At 41.3% G+C, this 16,828-nt stretch overlaps 1 pseudogene across 1 annotated transcript; it reads right to left on the bottom strand.

The window, feature by feature from the left end:
* Positions 1-209: 209 nt before the first annotated feature.
* On the bottom strand, positions 210-16,571 carry LOC103343657 (G-type lectin S-receptor-like serine/threonine-protein kinase At4g27290; annotated as a pseudogene). Its single transcript, XR_016124926.1, has 6 exons — positions 15,272-16,571; positions 2,018-2,474; positions 1,310-1,533; positions 962-1,199; positions 730-880; positions 210-543 (listed from the first exon to the last, which is right to left on the bottom strand). The product of XR_016124926.1 is annotated as a G-type lectin S-receptor-like serine/threonine-protein kinase At4g27290 (transcript).
* Between the last annotated feature and the right edge of the window lie 257 nt (positions 16,572-16,828).

Here is a 16,828-nt window from a genome sequence, read left to right on the forward strand (position 1 = left end):
TTTGTTAAATAATTAAGTTAAATACATGGCAAAGCATACCCCTTAAATTTTCTTCAACCCAACAACCCCAAATCCTTTCTTTGTTGTGCAGTAGAAACTGTTCCAAGCAAACTTATAATTCAATCACATCGTTCTTGCATAATATTAATAATCTCATGTCATTGTTTTCCAACTAAGGCTGTAGACAACCTGCCCTATGCAATTTTGTGAATGGTAGACAGAAGCATGAACAAGCACCAGAATGATGATCTACCGAGCCTCTATTATTGTAATGGAAGTATTTGCTGAACACCGGCGTGTACTTAAGTGTGATTCAGGGACACTTCGCTCGGTGTAAAAACCAGGCTGCTTTGGTGGACGCAAGGTAACATCACTGCTCAACATTAGAACCACCGATGACATGCTTGGTCTATCTTCAGGTACTCTTTGCACACATAACAGCGCCACATGAAGACACCTTAACACTTCAGATATGGTGCACGAATCACGTAATATCTTATCAATCAGTTCCAATGGTTTATCTTCAATCCATAGTATCCATGCCTTAAAGAATTGAAACATATACAATATGTTAACTGGGTGGCATGTAATTGGAGCATTGCTACATCAACCCTCTATACTGTTATATGGCATGTCATTGAAAGAAGGAGGTGCTGAGAAGATTACACCGTCTAATTCGCTAGGTTCTTCAAAGTAAAATGATAGTACTTATTAATGCTTTGTACTCACATGTCCAAGAAGGTTAAGGTGGTGATCTGGGTTAGAAAATCCCCTGTTCTTTTGCCTACTCAACATCTCTAGCAGTATTACTCCGAAGCTAAAGACATCAGATTTCATCGAGAAAATTCCATCTACTGCATATTCGGGAGACATGTAACCACTGCACCATCAAAATAAGTTGAGTAAGAATTTCAACAAAAACAACACAATGTAAAATGTAAACCATAGAAAATATACTTACTACGTTCCAACCACTCTTTTTGTATTACCCCGACTTTGATCAGTACCAAATGTTTTAGCGAGGCCGAAGTCTGAAATCTTAGGGTTCATATTATCATCAAGCAGGATATTGCTAGCTTTCAAGTCTCTATGGATAATTCTCAATCTAGAGTCTTGGTGAAGATAAAGAAGCCCTCTAGCAATTCCACCAATCATGTGGAAGCATGTAGCCCAGTCGAGCAACTTTTGTCCCTCATGATCTGAAGAAATTTTGATCCTATTAAGTCAATGCACCATTGAATCCTTGCAGAATAACATTAAAGATGGTATGACCTAAAAGCCATATGGTTGGCTTCAGGGAGGACCATACCAAAAATAAAGAAGTCCAAGCTTCTGTTGGTCATGAATTCATATATCAAAAAAATTTCATCTTCTTGAATGCAACAACCCAAAAGCTTTACAAGATTGCGATGCCGAAGTCAGGCTATCAGCATAGCTTCATTATTGAACTCCCTCAGTCCTTGTCCGGAATCCTTTGAAAGCCTTTTCACTGCAATTTCTTTCCCTCCTATCAATGTACCCTATGTTAGAGTTCTTAGTTTGTATATGTATTTTCCGATTTAGGAAGAGATGTATTTTCTGGAGATTTCAGCTAGAGAGAATGAAGAGAAAATGAGGAAGCACTGTTCTATTGAATTCTTACAAACCGCCGCACATAGTGTGACTGACGTAGAGAGAAATGTGATTCTCTTCTAACAGAATTACAATTGTCACCCTATTAGGTGCTTACACGTGTCATACCAAATCTAAGCTAGAGAATCCACCTAGACTATGATCTAATGGTTCTCATTACATCATTTAAAATAGACAGAAAAAAAATAGAAAATTACTGCTCTAACAAATCAAAAAGAATCAGTGAATCGAACAACTCGAATCGAATCAGTAATCGATTAAATCAGCGAGCAGAGAAAATCAGCAGATTATATTTCAACACCCTATGGATCATCATTTAGAAAAGTCTTAAAACTTGTATCACAGAATAGCTCACTTTAGTTGCATAAATTTCATACCTGTACACAGTCCAAAACCACCTTCTCCCAGCTTGTTACTGCTTGAAAACTCATTAGTGGCTTTAGCTAAAGTGGAAAAGTTTAATAGTGGTAATTCCATGTCTTCTCCAAGGTAATATTTTCTGCAATCCATGCTTCTGACTCTCTAAAATTGGGTGTGAGATTTCTTCAGCATGAATAAATGTGAGAATTCTCTTGGTTAATCAATTGATCAAATCACAATAAATGTTATCCACTATTGGATAGAAAAATAAAAATAAGATGAAATAAAAGTTTAAGAGCTACCAAGGTCTGAAGATGCAATCGGTATATAGAGGTCTTGACCACCACCGCGAGTGAATTCCCTTATGTCAATGAGCTTTCCAAACCAAAGCAAGCAGCCAGTTCCTCCCTCCCTGATATCTAAATTTGCATATGCCGTACATGAGCAGTTTTTTCAAACATAATCCCTTGCATTACTTGAGGCTCATGCTTTTATCAAACCATGAGGAAGATGTGTCTGGCAATTTAACCCCAGTGTACTTTAGAAAGCCATCTCCAGAGCTGCAAGCCAATGGAATCTTTTGAACACACCCATCAGACCAATATCCCGAATTCCAATCTTTTGGAGATTTTGGTACAAATCCCTTCAAGATTTCACATAAGGGAGAGACATTCATATTGCAACTAGCATATGCACCACACAAAGCATAATTCACACCGGTCTGCTTGAAATGTAGAGGAAAAGTTCCCAACTATGTGTTTGGTGCACCCATGTTAATTGTTGCGCAATGCCTGATGGATTCAGTATATATCTTGAGAACATGGACCTCTTTAAGAGCCTGTACTCATAATAGATCTCATCCTTGTTCAACACAAATTCATACTCCGATGTTGGGTTTGCTCGTGTTTGTGGAGGATATGGATATGCTGTAAAATGAAGGCCGTTCCATGAGCCTGCTGAAGCCACTATCTTAGCTCCCTTCACAACAACAGTTTGTGGGAAACCACGATGATCTATCCATAAAGAAAACTCTCCGAGCAGGATCGTCTGTGCTCCTCCAAGACGAGACGTACCTCTCTAAACCAGTAACTAACTCCCAACCAAGCTTCATTTCTGGTAGGAATGTGTCACAAGGATAATCAAAACTCTGCCACAACAAGTTAACAGGTTGGTTTCATTTCCATCTTTCACAACAAGATTTCCTGAATCCAAGAGTTGTGATACTGGATTTCTGCAGTTGTTGATGAATTGGATGACCATACAATCTGTTTGAGCTGTTGAAAAGGACTAGAACTCCTTGCTCAGTGACATTCAAACTCCGAAGTATCGCCAAGTGGTGTTTCTCTGTTGGCTACCCATACAACTGCCTCAGTATCAACAGTGTACCATATTCCCAAGTATCGACCATTTGATTTACCAGGGCTAAAGAATCCCAGTTCAAAGCTTCGACCAGCTGAAACTAGACTTTCACCATCCCTAATATATCGATTTGGAGTAATTGTGTCTAGTGTTATTGGAGTGGAGGTTCCTAAGAAGGGAAATAAAAAGTAGAACACAAAAATGCTTCTCAAGGCTTGCGTTGTATACTTGTATCGAAAAAAAATTAGCACAGGACTTCTCCAGAGATGGAAGAGCCAAAAACTAGAAGTAAAAGGCATGTTGTTATCTGATAAAAACTATATGCGTATAGTTGTGATGCTTTTCTTAATTGACCGAATCCCTGGTTTGGAAAGTTGGTCACCGTGGAAGAAACTCACGGACTATGGTTATGTGGACCATGAGGACATACGATATATAAGGCCTTTTCACATGTAGAATTTTCTTGGAAACTCACACATGACAAATACATGTCTCCTAGTCCTAAAGTTATGTTTCAGAAATTGCATTTTTTGGTTAACATATTGTATTTGACCTTTCCAACCTCAAAAGGAGTCAAAGCAGGAGACAGCCACCATGCGTGCATGTGGTAATATAACATTGGTCACGTTGGTTTTCTTGCGAATTGTTCTATTTAAACCCCACATTTCTCTTTGTTCACCCAAATACTTAAATCATTAAGCTGTTAAGTTTTATTATTGTGTGAAAAGACAAAAAATGTCATCCAACTTAATACTTAATTCTAGTACATCAATACACACATCTCATTCACCCTACCACTCTTCATATTAAGTTATAAAAAAAACACAAACTCATCTGCATCCTATTGCAAGATTACTCTTCTCTTTTAAAGAGGTAGAATGTTGAGGAGCTATACTATTTATATAGCGGAATGTGGCTACCAGTGAGAAACATGAATGAGTGTGGTAATTTGATGGAATTTCGAGCACGAACCCTAAGAGGGTAGTTGAGGAGTCACTATTCTGGCCAAGACAAGACTCTATAGTACCTTCACGATCTCAATTAATACATACAGAGATATTGGTATCAGATATCCATATATACAACATAAGGGCAGTCAAGAAATGGAAAAAGCAGCAAGTCTTTGGTCTTTTAAGTCACCAATCATGCAATTTAGGCAAACAAAGAATTGAAATGTTCTGCTCTCGGCACTATAGTCACATTACCATTCTTTCTCTTAGTAAGACTCATCTCTCTTGTCGTGTATGAGGAGGCTCTCTTTATAAAAATGACCAAGATATTTATATCCAATCACGGAATTTTAAACTGTTTGCTCACAAGGTCTAGTGATATACTAGTTCCTACCTCTCTTCTTCTTTGAGCGATGTGATACCCACTCTTCCTAAAACATGTAGCTGGGAAAATTGTTTCTAGATCTTGTGGACAGAGAGCATTCAATTTGGTCCATGATTCCTCTCTGATATACTCTTTCATCACCCATATATGAAGAACAAAATCTTCAGGCCTATAATCCGTTATGAAATCTTCACGATTGTTGGGCCTCATGAACAAAGCAATAGATTTTTTGTTATCTGAAACAGACAATTGCAATCCCAAGTTGAAATTCCATTGAATAATCTTCGGCATAGGTATCTTACTAAACACCTCCTTGCCCAGGTCAAATGTCAATATAATATAGTAAGTGTTGATGCTCAAAAATGGTTCGGCAGTTTTTGAGGCCAACTTAGTGATGTTGGGCTTTTGGTATGCCTTTGGGCCTCGGTAGAGCACGTGATCTGTACAATAACACACGCTGGTAAGTCCTGAGGCACCGTGTGGTGCGCAAGGCTCTCGTGCTTAAGTAGGATACGGAGTTGGTAGATTAAGTGACATATCAATAGGCGGTATGCCGTAAGTTCTTTACCTCTATTTTGGGGAATTGTACTCCTTTTATAAGCCTTGGGAGGTGTGCTAGTTGAGTAGATTTTCGATGTGGGACTGTAGACATCAATTGTGGGCTTGCCACGTGTCGTGGAGAATGAGGTGGCCTGTCGATGAATCGGTAGGCCAAGTGCAGCTACCATGGTCGGGCTCAATCTGTCCCACGTGTATGTTTCTCATAAGCTGTTCATTTTGGTAAAACAGAAGTCCTCCAAGTTCTCATTAGAGAGTTCTCGGAGGGACTTGACATTCTTCTTGATTAAGCAAAATGTATTCCTACCATCGGTAGTTAAGCGAATGAAAGGGCTTTTACGGCCCTTAGATGCGTCTTCATTGACGTCGGGGATTGGAAGGTCGCTTCAAGCGAGGAATGATGGGATGAAAGGCGCTTGATGTACTTACATGCGTCTGTCGGAAAATCATACGCGTCGAGCGGCGTGTGGCATGTCAATCAAGCGAAGCGCCATTAATGCACCGTTTGGTTTTTGAGGCGTCTGTTGCAAACCCTCGACTCGTGGAAATTCACTTTGCATTTGTGAGTGGCGAGAGCTCTGTTGAGGCAACTTCGGCGAGCTAACGACAACCAAGGCGATTTCTCAGCCAAACAATCGGTAGTCAAGGCAATTTACGTGACGAAGTCGTCAGGAGAACAAAGGCGATTTTCGGCCGAAGGTGATCGGTAGTCGATTCGCTATTCTCCTTCAAAGCTCGAGATAAGGTACCATTCGGTGCTCTTATTTAATACTCTTTACTCTGTGCACGTCCTTCCTTGGCATGAACTAGGCCCGACCATAGGGTTCCCTTCAGTGAGTCTGGTTGCCATAGGTAGTGATGTAGGAATCAATAGGCTAGTCTTCGCATGGCCTTGGTTTCTTTTGTGTGTTTTGTAGATGTCAATAGCGAGTCACCATTCGAAGAGTGAGCCCATGCGTTCGATAGGGAGTCATCGGATGACCTGTTTGATACAAATAGTGAGGTCGTAAGCCTCGATGCGAGCGGAGAAGACTCCGATGTTGAGATTATCGATAAGGGGCGAGCTCCATTCCTACGGCGCATCGGAAAGGGGCTTATGACAAGGCAGCGATGCCGTTGGCTGTGGTATATCGTGATGGCGATCACATCGGCATGGGCGACCTTTGCGAATCAGCGCTAGTCACCAATCGAAGACCTCCATACGGTCGTGGAGGCGGCTGTAGAACCCTCTCCCACAGGGTATCGTAGTTTACGGAAAATCCTAGGTACCCATAGTCATGTCGAAGAGCATTTATTTGGCGTCGATTATTTTGGAGCCGAATAAGATCACCGGGGAGATAGTCAAGTATCGTGCTGAATACCTCATCCGGATTGGTAAGGATGAGGATTCGAGTCCTACCGAATCCTCAGTAATCCAGAAGGCGGTGAAGTCGTCTTTTCAACCGGCGTCCTTCTACGAGAGGTTCGATATCGCATAACCGTCGTGCGATGAATGCGCCTAAATCGGTTGTGCTCGGGCCAATACAACCCCAACTCGGATGGCCTTAATGGGGTTGTTGCTTCGATATTGCAGGATGGGAACCTCATACGAGCAATTTTCCTACAGTACAAAAAGTGCGATCACGGAGGTTGGTTGCCAGCTGTCTTGGGCTTGAGGCCATTTCGTGCGCCCGTGCTGACCTCTCGAAGTCTGAAGGAATGGAGGTGCTCTGTCGGAGGATTGGGAATCGCCACAGGGCGGCTGTTCGTTTCCACATCCCACAACCTTCAAATAGCGATAGGTCGACATGCCGATCGGTAGAGTCTATAGTTGTGTCTTTCTTGATATTTAAACCCTGTTTTGTTTTTGTTCTTGTATGCAAACTGAAGCAATCGAGCCCTACATGCAATCAGAGATTCAGCAAATTGATAAAGTTAGGTTGAAAGTCCCTGCCGTTGAGAGGGTGTACCCTAAATTTTTGTTCTACCGTGAACCTCATCAAAAAGCTGAACTTGTCAGCCCTGCCGAGAGTAAGTGGACTTCATCTTTGCATTCTCATTTATATCATATCAATGCCTTACCGATCTCCACCTTGTGCAATGACAGTGAGGCGCCGGAAGAGCCGCCTAGGCCAAGAGGATGAAGCAGTCCTCCAAGAGCGCCTCATGATGGGCTTTCAAGGGATGAAGAAGAATCGCGGCGGGCGATCCGGTTCCATTGGCGGGTTGATCTAGAGGATCAAACCCTTGCCGATCGTCTCCGGCAGCTCAACACGAGTCGGCGCCTAGTGTACGATGCCAACCACCAGACCTTTACTTCAAGGCCGCTGAAAAAGGCCACTCATTGTAGACCTCGAGGCCGGCGGTGCCAAGCTGCGGTCGGCGAGACGGGCGCAGAGGCATCTGGTATCGAGGATGATGACAATCCTGCCTATCCGATCACCCACGCATGCCCGTCGAAGACAGTCTAATTTGAGAACCATATGATCCTTGGTTCGCAAATGGAGTTGTCGGAGATAGAAAAGCTATCGAAGAAACTCCATCGGGAAAAGCGGTTGAGCCTTCTCTAGGCCTCAGTAAGTTATTTTATCCAAGCTGTGCCACCGTTGGCTGTATACTTATCTTTGACATTCTGCTTTGTTTCGAGGCATCGATGGACATGTGGTTGTGCATGAAGCGGGCCATCACCGCTGCCAAGCGTGCAAAGAAGGCATACGACGATGGCCATGCCAAGGTTGTCGAGGCTGGCAAGGCCCTCCAAGACCACGCTCACCTCTTTGAAGGACAAGCAAGGTGTCGAATAGTAAGTTCGGGGCTTACACGAGGTGGTGGGAGAGATGAGAGTAGCTCTGGAAGGCTGCGGTGATAGCGGCAAAGGATGGAGCGACTAAGGAGGCGGTGTAGATGGCTGGAGGAGTCAGAGCATTCTAAGTAGCGAAATTGAAGCTGCACATTAGGGAAGCTATGAGAGGCTACCATTCATCGGAAGAGTTCAGCTTGTCTTGTTGGACAAGGAAGTGGGCTCGAAGATGGCGGATCTGCTCTAAAGATTCAAGCGGTACAACCCCAGGCAAAAGCTGAACCTAAACTTCATTGCCAATCCTCCTCCTCTTCCCAAAGGCATTACCAAAGAAATGACTGAGGACTATGAGGAAGGACGCCGGGAAAGCTTTGTCTTTGCCGAGGGCCATACTACTGCCGATGTTGCTATCAGCGAGGTGCCAATGTCGCCGATGAGAGGCTGCCGCTTGAGCTTTAGCTTTGTAATTTTAATAATATATTTTGTATGCGCCATAAGCGACTCTTAGATAATGACGTTATATGCCGTTGGGACGATCGGCGATGAGGAACTAGTCATATATCATTGTTTTGAGGAGGCAACGCCGAAGGCGATAGCGGTGACAACTATGAATTTGGTGGACTAGGTCCCAGTGGCGGATGGTGTGATTTGCCGATTGACTTTGGTATTTGGTATTCCCATTCCTTTATGACATCAAAAAATTACATTCTTGAACTTCGATGTCGATCGATCCATTGCCTACAACATAGGGGTCATTATGGGGTAAATGATTCATTCTTCCTCTTCTTCACAAAAGCGTGATGGGCTCTCACTACCTTGAGACCTTACGATTAGTCGGTCAGATTCTCTGCCGAAGACTTGAGATAGTCGCAGCCCGTACATATTGCTTCGTCGGTTAAATGGTCTACCGCCATAGTGGGCCTCGATTGATAGTTGATCATGTTGATCTGTCGATTCACATGGAGACGGTGCTTGCGGTGGTTTGGCAATATCTTCGATCCACTTTCCTTCTCGAATCAAGCGTTCGATGATCTTCCTTAGACTTATGCACTCCTGCGTGCTATGACTATTATCTTTGGTAGTCAGCGAATTTGCATTATCTAGATTGTCTTGCCAAACTAGGCTTTGGTGATTAGTCTTCGGGATTATTTCGTTCTCATTCATGAGCGCCTCATAAGTGATGTTCGTGAGTGAAGACTTCTTGGCATAGTCGGTAATCGTGATGGCGCCCGGTGGTCATTGCTACCGTATTTTCCTTTTCTCTCTTTTAGCGTCCACATCGATTGATCACGGTTATCTTTCCGTTTATGCCCTACGAGATTAAATCGGCTCTCCGCGTAAGGAGAATCTGCCCAAGTAACTTTTGATTGCCATTTCCACTTGCCAGCGAAGCCCGAATTTTGAGTTGAAATATTCCTTAGCGTGGATTGCGGCTTGTTTCATTAGTTCGTCATAGGTGCGCTAGTTGCTCGTGCACGAGTACCGAAAGTGTGATGACCGAATGCCACTCTTGAAGGCGTCGTAGGCTGCCACGTCTGTTTCAGACACCTCAGTACTCATGACTGAGCGTGCAGCATATTCTCGCAGAGGTTCGTCTTCTCCCTGCCGAATCGTGTACAGATCATCGGCAGAATCTGAATGATCCGTCTGGATCATAAAGTGATTGAGGAAAATCTGTTTCAATTCATCAAAGGAATCTACATTTCCGGCTCCAAACTGTAGAACCAATTCACGCCGCCTCTGTAAGGGATGATGGGAACATGAGGCATTGCCCTTCGTCGCTGAGTCCCTTGCACCACTATTGCCGATTAGAAGGAATGAAGATGTGTTAAGGGGTCTTCGACACCGGTGTAGAATGATATGAAGTGGCTGTATATCTCTATCACGTCGTGGCGCTTTATGCATTAGGTGAAGCAGTCCGGCCAGAAGTTTGCATCGGTCGGCTCTTGGGAGCAGGTCCTATAATTTTCCATCTTCTAAATCCTCTGAAAAAGTAGACCTATAGCGGGGCCTCGGCTTGGAACCTCCTCGGAACCATAGTCTTCGGAAGTTTTCCACGGACTTGAAGGCCTTGCCTCAGAGAATCGCGTGGGAGTTGCGAGCGGTAGGTTTATTTGGTGGTTTTGGAAAGGGCGTACTCGTTGTCGGATTCTACTTCCGATTCCAAAGGTACCTTCCAAATGGGTGACTTGCTTCCCGAGAACCCTCATCTGTGAGTCTCTCAACCTTACATTAATCAGATTGGAGACCTCTGCCTTTCAACCTCCTTGTCTTTAAGCCGATGGCACAATCGAGTAAACCATTTTTGGTATGTGCGGTTGATCCCACAGTGCCGGAACTACTAAGCTGTTTGGAAGGCGCTGGCGTTGCCTTTGCTACCTTTTACCCTTCTTCTTACATTTGGGAAGTCTGAGGCTCTAGGAAGATTAAGTGGTTTGGATATTTTGCGTATGTTTCGATTGAGCAAGCTATTGCTGGGTTGTCTACTTTGGGCGAGAAGGTTGTTATGTTCTTAGAGTTTAGCCATGTCCTTCAAGAAGAAGTTATTTGGGCGAAGCTGCCTTGTTTGTAGTGCATAATGGGTGGTGCGAGCAAAGTACTCAGGGGCAGCTCGGCTAGCTCCACTCTGCCTCTGAAGCGATAATCAGTCTTCTAACAATGCGTTGGTACTGAAGTGGTCCTCATGTATTCTACGGAGAAAATGGGTCGATTTTGTTCGTTTCCCATGACCTTAAGCTATTGGACCTCAAAAATGGTTGGCAGGTTGTTAAGGCCAACTTAGTGATGTTGGGCCTTCGGTATGCCTTTGGGCCTCGAGTAAAGCACGTGATCTGTAAAATAACACACGCTCGAAGTCCTTGGCACCTATGTGGTACCGGCGAAGGCTCTTGATGTAAGTAAGTCGGAGTTGGTAGATTAAACTGACATATCAATAGACAGTATGCCGTAAGTTCGATTACCTCCATTTTGGGGTGTACTCCTTTAATAAGCCTTAGGAGGTGTGCTAGTTGAGTAGATTTTAAATGTGGGACTGTAGACATCGATTGTGGGCCTGCCACATGTCGTGGAGAATGAGGTGGCCCTAATTGATGAATCAGTAGGGTGCCGAGGGTTACCATGGTCAGGCTCAATCTGTCCACGTGTCTACAGTTCTCTCATAGGCTGTTCGTTTTGGTATAAATAGTAAAAATCAACAATTGTCGACAAACTACAGGCCAATGAAGAACCCCATTAACAAAATGGATGCGGCTTTATCTACTAGACATGCAGGAAAAACACAACCAAGGGTGCTCATAGTGTAATTGGCTAGGAATAAACCTCGGCTAGAGTTGCCGTCTCATCTTCATCAATAAAGTCACCTCGCAACCTTATAGTCATTGGTTGTAGCATCAAACCAACAATAGAAGCATCATACCTACCATGCTTTGTTGGCGTGAGTCTCCTAATTAATCAATGAGATTTACTTCCTTGATTAATTAAGGGATTTACTTTCCTATTTTTTATATAAGTGATAAATCATTGTACAATTAGGAGACACTTTCCTAATTCTTTACTATATCTAATTCCTTGTAAAACCCTCATATGTAAACTCCTATATATACCTCCTTATGGAAAATAATAAAAAAAACCTAATACATTCAAACCATATTCATATTTTAGCATGGTATCAGAGCCAGGTTCTCTTGTGACCTATGCTTGCGTTTTTCATGAAATTTAAGTGCTTTCCTCCCCTCCTCTTCAAGGGAGGGAGGGGGAGTGAAAATGATATGTTTATTGACGTATCCCCATTACCTTGATGTATTCCCATGAAGATACTACATATCTCTTTATTCTAACGAGCCCTTCTCTTCAAGGGGAGAAGGGGAGTGAAGAGAAGTTGTTTTGTCTCTAAACCCTTATCTCAAATTTCTCATATTCAAATCCAAAACCCTAAATCAAATTCCTTATATTTTTTTCCCCAAATCCAAATCCCTCAAATCTAAAGTCCTCAAATCCTCTTATCCAAATCCCTCAACACATACCATCAAATCTTATACACATACCTCTTAAATCCAATCCCTACATCAAATTCATACATCAAATTTCTCACATCACCTTCCCCACCTTCTCATATCACATTTTACTTCCGCTGCTGATGTCAAGAACCCATACGATTCTCCATCTTGTTGCAGACTCACAGAAGCATGCGATCAATCCTGTTGGCACCTGCGGACTCCTTCTTCTATCACCACCACCAAGGTTCTGCTCTTCATATGTCCTCCAAGATCAGATATTGCATATGTGTGAGTATGGAAGAGTATTTCACGACTCACTTACCAAGTTGGGCATTCGTGATATATATGCACCAACTTGAGGAGGAGTGTTGACGTAAGTCTCCTAATTAATCAAGGAGATTTACTTCCTTGATTAATTAAGGGATTTACTTTCCTATTTTTTATCTAAGTGATAAATCATTGTACAATTAGGAGATACTTTCCTAATTCTTTACTATATCTAATTCCTTGTAAAACCCTCATATGTAAACTCCTATATATACCCGTTCCAAACTTCCATATAATGAAGTTGTAAGCATAAGAGGGGATATCATCCACAAAACAAACTAGCCCATCACAAGTGCCAAGCCAACCACTCAAACATGTGAATTGCCATAGTTTTTCTTTGCGGCAATTGGAAATTCAAACTTGGAGTACACATCAAACGCCTGGTTATCATGATGCACAGAGTGAACCTCGTCTTCTACCTTGTGAATGACCGTGTTTTGGTAGTAGTTGAAGTTGGCCTCTTGCCAGAGAAATTTTGTGGAGTAGGAGAGGTGAACATCATTCAGTTGCTAAAGTCCACAGTTATGCTATGAAGCAGATGAAGCTTTTGTTCATGATCATGGACCTCCATGTCTTGCAGACTGAAGTGCATTTGATCATAGATTTAACAGGTATAGCCTAATTACGATCTATTGTATAAATTCCTCAGGATAAAGAGCGTGTCATTACTTCAAATTTCAATTCCTGTATCCCTTGTGTGATATCTTGTATGTTATCCATTTCGTACCCAAATGGCTTGTAGGGAAGATAAAATAAAACGACCATTTCAAGCTGCAAAAGCTTCCTTTTTATTGGGGTCAAGCGCAAAAGATTTCGGAAACAATTTTGTGCGAAATTCCATTTTATCTCCATAATTTTGCTAATTTCTACTTTGACCCCTTCATTTTTCCATTATTATTTGCCACCTTTGTCTTGGATCGCTAGGTTTCTAAAATGCAAATTTATCTTCAAAGGCCCAATCGGTTCTTTTCCTCTGCAGGCCCATTCGTTAGTTTATTCCAATTCTCATTAATACCAACAAACTAAATTGTATTTTTATTTTATTTGACAAAACAATATTTTAAGCTATTCTAATATACAGGGAGGAGAGGCGACTGAACTTAATTTATTTCTTGATAACTTAATCTTTCTTCAATAGTTCAAATTACTTGGTTAACTTTAACATACATTTTGGGCCTAAGCCCAATTCTCTTTTCTTTTGCCTGAGCCCAATTCTCTTTTCATTTTCATTTTTTTAACATTATTAGCCCAATTCTGGCATAACAAATGCACAACTTGTCCCATACTTAAATCATTTTTTAGGGTACGAAATCATCCTAATGTTCAACATGTCATAAAACTTCAAATTTCATAACTAATATAGCTCAATTCAAATATCTATATATAGTTATTGTCAGTGGCGGATCCAGGATCTCTGATTGCAGGGGTCAACATCTAAAAGGTAAAAAAATTCTATACAAATTAGAACAAAAAAAATATGAAACGATAATATTATAATTCTTAATTAATAGAAAAAACCACATTACAATTGTCCACGTTAAAAAAAACAACAACAACAACAATATTCAAACACACCATTCACTTCTAAAGTAAAGAAAATAAAGCTTCATTTTTCCATAGTATGAGACTTTAATTTGGTCATCTCGATATCCTCTATTGGGTTTTCACGCACTGCTCTATATATTCAATCAAAAGCTTTATATATGATCAAAGCTTTATATATGGTCAAAAGCTTAATCTGTTAACTTGTTTTTTAATGAGGTAATATTTTAATTATTATATTTTAATAATGTCTGCTTGCTTGCTTAATGAAAAAAAAAATCCTATTTTGTTAACAATTTATGAATTTTAAAAATCCAAATTCCATGGACGGAAAAAAAAACTATGCTATTTTCTTGGATGCTGTACACAAGGCAATGAATTTCATTGCTGCTGTGTTCTACACAAGGCAATGAATTTGGAACAGCATGACTTGATGTATGTGGCATATATATATATATATATATGAAGATATCCAAATAGATGAGTCAGATATATATAAGACTGCATTTGTCACCCCTTTCGGTCATTATGAATGGAATGTGATGCCAGCCAAGAATCCTTGTAGCCATCCTTACAGTTGAAAACCCTCTAGTCGTCAAAATTACAATATAATTATTCTGATTATATTGAAGCCTGATATTCTATTTTCCTCCACCAATCTGAGGATTTTAGTCATTCCTGGTTTATCAATTTTGACAATAAATTCAAAAGTCTTTTTTCCTACTGGTTTCTTCATTAAAAAGCATGGTTTGACGAAAATTGTTCTTGAGTTAATCCGTCATTTGAGCCAAATTTGCCAAAGTTGATTTATTTTTCCCTAAACAAATGCTTTTTATTGCCCGGTATAAGGTTCCTTGGATTCTCAAATGGTCTTATAGGGTAACCATGGATACCAGAGTTCTAAGCTTCTGAGTAGAAGTTCTGCAGTTGCTTCTTCTTCTTCCCTTTTTCTTTTTGAGTCATTTGTTGATCTTTCTCTAAGGTCTGACCTGTGAGTCCTTTTTCCAAACAGTAGGACCCCAGTGTAGAGGGCCTGAGCGGTGGGCAGGAGACAGAAAATTGAGAGAGGTTAATAAGTTTCTTGTAGAGAAAATGGTCAGTTTAGGAAGCCCCTGTTTATCTCCTTCTTTAGTCAGCCAATCCCAAACACTTGAGTAGTCATGAGTCGTTTATTTAGAACAAATTCCTGTAGTTCAAGCAGTTCTAAAACCAATATAAGCCGACTCCCTGAGATAGTTAATGAAGAACAATGTCTCTGAGCAATTTCTCTGAAAAAGGACTCACGGGTCAGACCTTAGAGAAAGATCAACAAATGACTCAAAAAGAAAAAGGGAAGAAGAAGAAGCAACTGCAGAACTTCTACTCAGAAGCTTAAACCAGCCACTTGGGACTCATGCTTTCCTTGAGACTCATGCTTTTGTCATACCATGAGGAAGATGTGTCTGGCAATTTAACCCCAGTGTAATTTAGGAAGCCATCTCCAGAGCTGCAAGCCAATGGAATCTTTCTAACACACCCATCAGACCAATATCCTGAATTCCAATCTTTTGGAGATTTTGGTACAAATCCCTTCAAGCATGCACATATGGGAGAGACATTGACACTGCAACTAGTATATGCACCACACAAGGCATAATTCTCACACTGATCTGCTTGGAATGTAGAGGACTGTTCCCAACTATGTGTTCGGTACACCCATGTGAATCGCGCTGCAGTGCCTGATGGATTCAACATATATCTCGAGAACGTGGACGTGTTTAGAAGCCTGTACTCATAATAGACCTCATCCTTGTTCAACACAAATTCATACTCCGATGTTGGGCTTGCTTGTGTTTGTTGAGAATATGGATATGCTGTAAAATGAAGGCCGTTCCATGACCCTGCTCTAGACATTATCTTAGCTCCTTTCATAACAAAAATTTGTGGGAAACCACGAGATCCATCCGTAATGAAAACTGTCCTGAAGAAGGATCTTCTGTGCTCCTCCAAGATGAGACGTACCTATCTAAACCAGTAACCAAGTCCCAACCAAGCTTCATTTCTGGTAGGAATGTGTCACAAGGATAATCAAAACTCTGCCACAAGAATTTATCAGGGTTAGTTTCATTTCCATCTTTCAAAACAAGATTTCCTGAATCCATGAGTTGTGATACTGGATTCCCTGCAGTTGTTGATGAATTTGATGACCATACAATCGTGTTTGTGCTATTGAGAAGGACTAGAACTCCTTGCTCAGTGACCTTCAAAACTCCTGAAGAATCGCCAAGTGGTGTTTCTCTGTTGGCTACCCATACAACTGTCTCAGTATGAACAGAGTACCATATTCCTAAGTATCGACCTTTTGATGTACCAGGGCTAAAGAATCCCAGTTGAAAGCTTCCACCTGCTGAAACTAGAGTTTCACCGTCTCTCATAGATCGACTTGGAGTGATTGTGTCTGGTGTGGTTGTAGTTGAGACACTTAGGAAAGAGAACAAGAAGGAGCACACAAAAAGGCTTTTCATGGCTTGCATTGATATTCTGAGACTAAATATTTTTATACCCCAAAAAATTAGCACATAAATTAGGCAGAGAAGATGGAAGAGCTAAAAACTTATTATACACTGATAATAAGTATGCTTATGCCAATTTCTCTGGGTTTGAAAAGTTGGCCTCTGTGAAAGGTAGTCATTGACTATGGACCATTAGGATCTAGAAGAGACAGTGAATGAGAAGGACTAGAAGCCAGTTGGTCAACGAAGAATCAAATGGTGTTTCTCTGATTGCTACCCATACAACTGTCTATTGGCCGAATTGATACCCTTTAGCATTCAAATATATGTGTTGTATCTCCATCTAGTTGCCATAAGAGACGTGAATGAGTCATTGGTTGACCAAGATAAGACCAAAACAAAAATAATCGATAAAAAAAATAATTATTAAAAAACCAAAAAACTAGAGT

Source organism: Prunus mume, linkage group LG3 (genome assembly GCF_029339155.1).
Source record: "Prunus mume cultivar Tortuosa linkage group LG3, ASM2933915v1, whole genome shotgun sequence".
Lineage (NCBI taxonomy): Eukaryota > Viridiplantae > Streptophyta > Magnoliopsida > Rosales > Rosaceae > Prunus > Prunus mume.